At 39.9% G+C, this 5,509-nt stretch overlaps 1 pseudogene; it reads right to left on the bottom strand.

The window, feature by feature from the left end:
* On the bottom strand, nt 328-585 carry LOC102169017 (annotated as a pseudogene).

Here is a 5,509-nt window from a genome sequence, read left to right as displayed (position 1 = left end):
AAAACATAGTTATATAGACAAAGAATACTGTATGAAATCTATTTGCCAGAACTTAAATGGTGATTAGGCCATTAAAATGTCCAGTAAACGTAGTAACAGACTTTCTTGGTTTGTTTGTATGTTTAACAACTGGGATTAGTAAGGTAGGCACTTTTTGCAACCTCGTTAACATTTTTCCACCAATATTGACTCATGAATGCTTTCATTTTGTCAATAGACAAATAGTTCAATGTATGTACAGTGGGGAAGAGTGGGAATTTTTTTTTTTTTTTTTAGGTTTTCACTATTTATTTATAACAAATATTCCATGTCCGGAATCCTCTCCAGTTAGAAGTTCTTTGAGATGATGCTGTTGGCCTTGGCCAACCGGAGAAGTCATCTGACTCGCCCATTCTGCGAATGGCCCCACAGATAGCGCAGGTTTTAAAATGGCCGTTGAACCTGCCTGTCACCTTGTCAACCTCGGCCACGTTCATCTAGATGGACGGGTGGTCCTTGGCGCATATGACACGGTTGCTGGCAGAGCATTTCCGAGGCACATACAGGTCCACGAACTCACCGGCGTCATTCTGCATGTTGAGCAAGCGTCTCAGGCCTCGCATCGTCCCCTTTGCCTGGGCGCTGGCCACGCAGCCCACCTGATGGTACAACGATGAGGGCGAGCACACGAGTGGGAATTTTTAAAGTCTGTAGCAGGACTGAGTTGTTATTTGGTCCAAATTTGGTAAATGGGAATCTCACAATCATTTGCTCAATAGCTTTAAACAAAAAGGCAGTAGCAGTAATGGTTCTAATAAGGCAGGTATCGCCATGCCATAGAGTCCAGTTGCTATAGTACCTTTTTGGCTGTAACACCCTATATAGGTAATTGGTGACCTCTGTGTTTTTGAGTAAATATCCTGAGGGCAAACACTTTTTATATACAGAAAGACAAAAGGAAGTTTGATAATTTGGATACTCAAGGGCAGACGGGTTCATTAAATTCTCCTTTAAGTTGTTATAGGCTGTGTCATCAAGTTCTCCTCATAAACATTGGGCTGGCATTGTTATTATTCAGTGAAAAATGCAGAAATTTAGCTACAAGAGAAATTTGAAATCTATTTTTTGCCATAACCAACTCTCCTGAGAAAAACTAAGAGTTGGTGTTTAGTTTGGGGTTTGGAGAAACTTAGGACACCGTGCAGTATATTTGAAACTAGGTGAAGCCCTTGTTTTGATATCAGATTCCCTAAACATTGATCTTGGGTTTGGGAAAACAGTTTTGGGGACAATCTTTCCACTGAAGACCAAAAGCTTTAGCAAGTGGATGCTGTCTTCAGGTTAGGAGACTTGAGGTGAGCAAAGAAGCAAACCATCCACAAATTGTAACACAGTAGAACTTATAGGGCACTTTTTAACACCAAGCTCAGCCTTCAAGATTTATAAGAAATAATAACTCCAAGTAAAATCTTGAGTCATTATTGTCCCAGTGAATTATTTTTCTTCCCATTTCAGTCAGTTCAGTTGCTCAGTCATGTCTGACTCTTTGTGACCCCATGAATTGCAGCATACCAGGCCTCCCTATCCATCACCAACTCCCAGATTTAACTCAGACTCACATCCATCGAGTCAGTGATGCCATCCAGCCATCTCATCCTCTGTCGTCCCCTTCTCCTCCTGCCCCCGATCATTCCCAGCATCAGAGTCTTTTCCAATGAGTCAGCTCTTCACATGAGGTGGCTTTTCTTCCCAAGTGAAGGCAAAAAAAGCATCTGCTAGCTTCATCAACTGGAATACTGAAGAATGCACTGTATAAATCTATTGCAGTAAAGAATTTGCTTCCGATAGAAGTGGACACTAGTAATGCATTGAGAGATAACAATGCTTTTTATTGTTGTTATTACAATGTTGTTTATTACTCAGAGGTCCTGAACAAACTCTACCTTCAGTACTTAGATTTTCTCACTAGTATAATAGGAGTATTTTACCAGACATTGTTAAAATAAAAATATTGCAGATATTAAGACTTGAGCCTTATAATCTATTATGGGTTTTAAATCTTAAAGTTCTTCCTCACTTATGGGATAGTGATTAGCTCTGGGAAGAGATTTTGAAAGATCTATTTGAACACTGATGAGAAGTACATTGTGCATTTTGTCAATATCATTTGGGGATTTTGCCCATAAGAAGGATGGTGGCTGAATCAATAGAGCCAAATAATCAGTGCTTCCAGAATCAGCTCTACTATACTCAGGGACAGAGCAAATAAAAGACATCAAAAGGTTGTTTTATTCACCTGGTTGGTTGCTTTGATTGCTACAGTTGACCCTTGAACAACATAGTGGCTAGGGGCTGTGAATTTCTGAACTGCTAAAAATTTGAGAAAAACTTTACAGTCAGAGTCAACCAACTGCAGAAGTACTACTATAGTACTTATTTAGGAAAACTTCAGCATATAAGTGGACCCAGGCAGTACAGACCAGTGTTGTTCAAGGGTCAACTGCATTACAAATTTTATAATTATATCCCTCTTTCAAGAGTAAGAAATTCCAGTATGATGCTTTCCTAAGAAGTCTTTGCCTAATAAATGGACAGTTGCTGAGGAGCAAAAGACAAAAGGATTCACATGTCTCAAAGGGTTTAATAAAAGGAACTAGGTTCAGAGACAGAAACCTTTTGAGGTTCATTAAAGATCCTAGTATTTGCACTTGCAGTACTCTGAGGCAAGGGATGCTTTATGTTAGTGGGATTGAGCTCTTAGAGTGACTCCAGTGTCAATTAGGACAGCACAGCTTTAATGGAACAGCCCAATTCCCAGGGAGTCAGGGCAAAGGCTTAACAGTGCAGTTCCAATAGAACAGCCCCTGTTCTGAAAGGTACCAAGCTAAAGCCTGCATTGGCACCATTTCAGTGAAACAGCCCCTGTTCCAAAAGAAATTGGCCCAAAAGCTAGAAGAGTTCCAATTGAAACAGCCTGATTTCAAAATACTATCAGGCTGAAGTGCCAAGCAACTACTTACAGACAGAACAAAGCTTAAACAAAAAAACATGGAGCCTTAAAATGTATCCCAAACAAAACCTGGGAGAACTTCAAAACATAAAGAAGGCAGAAGCTCAGATCCAAAAGAAAGACTTGCCTTCAAACCCCAGGGCTGATGGAAAAGCAGTGTGCAATAATGGACTAAATGTTGACCTCTCTACTCACCAGCCTCAGAGTCACTGAATGTCTTCTCTGGACCCCCATGCATGTCATAAAAATTACCTAAAATAAATATATTTCCAGTTATTTCTCCAGTAAAAATGGGCTTTTCAGTATCAGCAAATAATTACAATTCAGGGTCTGTAACCATGGTGAGCCATCTGTAAGTCCCAGCACAGCAGGGAGAAAATAACTCTTTTAAAGAGGAGAAAAGGAAAAAGAGGAGAAAAGGAGGGCTGAAGTAAGCACAGCTCATTGAAGGAGCTGAGATTCAAAAAAGCATAGTGGCTTTTAAAAATTTTTAATTTAAGAAAAATTTTAACTTGGAAGATGATTGCCAATATGTTGTGTTGGTTTTTGCCATACAGCAAAATGAATCAGATATAAGTATACATATACCTCCTCCATCATGAGCCTTCTTCTTATCCTGCAATCCCACCCCTTTAGGTCTCCACAGAGCATGAAGCTGGACTCCCTGTGTTATGCCGCAGTTTACTTCTAGCTATCTATTTTACACATGCTAGTGTATGTATATATCATGCTAGTCTCTCAATTCATCCCACCCTCTCCTTCCCACACAGTGTCCTCAAGAACATTTTCTATGTCTGCATCCCCATTCCTGTCCTACAAATAGGTTCATCAGTACCTTTCCTCTAGATTACACATGTATGCATTAGTATATGATATTTCTTTTTTCTCTTTCTGACTTACTTCATCCTACTCTAGGTTCATCCACCTCACTACAATGTTCATTTTTATGACTAAGTAACATTCAGTTGTGGGCTTCCCTGGTGGCTCAGTGGAAAAGTATCCATCTACAATGCAGAGATGCAGGAGACACAGATTCAGTCCCTGGGTCAGTATGATCTCCTGGAGCAGAGCATGGCAACCCAATCCCGTATTCTTGCCTAGAGAAATCCATGGACTGAAAAGCCTGGAGGGCTACAGTCGATAGGGTTACAAAGACTTAGATATGACTTAAGCATCTGAGCAGGCAGACATGTAATATTCCATTCCATTCTGTGGTATATATGCACCCCAACTTCTATTGTAAATAGTGCTGCAGTGAACATAGGGGTACATATGTCTTTTTGAATCATATATTTTTTCAGGGTATATGCTCAGTGGCGAGATTGCTGAAGTTATAGCAGTTTTATTCCTAGTTTTTAAGGAATTTTCATACTCTTCTCCATAGTGGCTGTATCAATTTATATTACCACCAATAGTGCAAGAGGATTTCCTTTTCTCCAAATTCTCTCTACCCTTTATTGTTTGTAGGTTTTTTGATGATGGCCATTCTGATTGGAACCAGTCTGTTGTTCCATGGCCAGATCTAAATGTTGCTTCCTGATCTGCATATAAGTTTCTCAAGAGGCAGGTCAAGTGGTCTGGTGTTTCCATCTCCTTCAGAATTTTACACAGTTTACTGTGATCCACACAGTCAAAGGCTTTGGCAGAGTCAATGAAGCAGAAATAAATGTTTTCCTGGAACTCTCTTGCTTTTTCCATGATCCAGGGGACATTGGCAATTTGATCTCTGGTCTCTCTGCCTTTTCTAAAACCATCTTAAACATCTGGAAGTTCATGGTTCACATATTCCTGAAGCCTGGCTTGGAGAATTTTGAGCATTACTTTAATATCATGTGAGATGAGTGCAATTATGTGGTAGTTTGAGCATTTTTTGGTATCGCCTTTCTTGGGATTGAAATGAAAACTGATCTTTTCTAGTCCCGTGGCCACTGCTGAGCTTTCCAAATTTGCTGACATATTGAGTGTAGCACTTTCACAGCACCATCTTTTCAGATTTGAAATAGCTCAACGGGAATTCCATCACCTCTACTACCTTTGTTCCCAGTGATGCTTCCTAAGGCTCACTTGCCTTCACATTCCAGGGTGTCTGGCTCTAGGTGAGTGTGAGTGATCACACCATTGTGATTATCTAGGTCATGAAGATCTTTCTTATACAGTTCTGTGTATTCGTGCCACCTCTTCTTACTATCTTGTGTTTCTGTTAGGTCCATACCACTTCTGTCCTTTATTGAGTCTATCTTTGCATGAAATGTTCCCTTGGTATCTCTAATTTTCTTGAAGAGATCTCTAGTCTTTCCCATTCTATTGTTTTCCTCTATTTCTTTGCATGGACCACTGAGGAAGGCTTTCTCATCTCTTCTTGCTATTCTTTGGAACTCTTCATTCAAATGGGTATATCTTTCCTTTTCTCCTTTGTTTTTTGCTTCTCTTCTTTTCACAGCTATTTGTAAGGCCTTCTCAAACAGCCATTTTTTTTTTTTCTTCTGGATTTCTTTTTCTTCAGGGTGGGCTTGATTCCTG

This window comes from Capra hircus, chromosome 11, assembly GCF_001704415.2.
Source record: "Capra hircus breed San Clemente chromosome 11, ASM170441v1, whole genome shotgun sequence".
Classification (NCBI taxonomy): domain Eukaryota; kingdom Metazoa; phylum Chordata; class Mammalia; order Artiodactyla; family Bovidae; genus Capra; species Capra hircus.
The sequence above is the reverse complement of the archived record's forward strand: the minus strand, read 5'-3'. Positions and strand labels throughout refer to the sequence as shown.